The sequence below is a fragment of the Volvox carteri genome, assembly GCF_000143455.1.
Source record: "Volvox carteri f. nagariensis unplaced genomic scaffold VOLCAscaffold_69, whole genome shotgun sequence".
Taxonomy (NCBI): domain Eukaryota; kingdom Viridiplantae; phylum Chlorophyta; class Chlorophyceae; order Chlamydomonadales; family Volvocaceae; genus Volvox; species Volvox carteri.
The window spans coordinates 233,443-234,018 of NW_003307612.1; the positions used below are offsets into that span (position 1 = coordinate 233,443).

General features: G+C 54.2%; 1 protein-coding gene across 1 annotated transcript in view; it reads right to left on the bottom strand.

Moving 5' to 3' along the window:
• Positions 1-576, bottom strand: part of VOLCADRAFT_119593 (uncharacterized protein) — a gene marked incomplete at both ends in the record, with an annotated part of 4,067 nt that overhangs the window by 805 nt on the left and 2,686 nt on the right. The gene's annotated exons all lie outside the window — the stretch shown is intronic.

A 576-nucleotide genomic window follows, 5' to 3' on the forward strand; every position in this document is an offset into this window, starting at 1 on the left:
GAGAGGGGGGGGAGGTTGGGGGGGGGGCGAAACAAGGGGGGAGAGAGCGGGGAGAGATGGGGGGAGGCACCAAAGGGAAGGTCATGGGTCATGGGTCGAGGCCTCCTTAGGGTGTGCAGGTAAAAGGCGGGGGGGGGGGCGGGAGGGAAATCAAAAAGGTTCAGCAAGGATCAGGTCAACATGTGAGGAAGGGAACGGGGGAAATGTATGATGGGTAACAGAACATCATAACCACAAAAACAAGAAATTCAAGCAATAAATATTTTCCCAAAACGACCAAGACCTTCCCCTTTGGGGAACCCCAAAACGACCAAAACATGACGTAAATACAAGCAAATTTTATTCGACTTCCCCCTTCCCCCTTCACTCTATACTTCTGTCCGTCTGTCTGTCTGTCTATCCCCTCCCCTCTGCGTTTTTCCCGCTCATCCCCCTAGAAAACCTCCTCCTCCTCCCCCTCCTCCTCCTCCTCCCCTCCTCCTCCACGGGGGGCTCCCCCAAGCTACCTGAAATAGCGTTTGGAGTTGACGAACTTGTCAATGTCCATCACTCGCAATGTGGCGTACGGCGATGAGT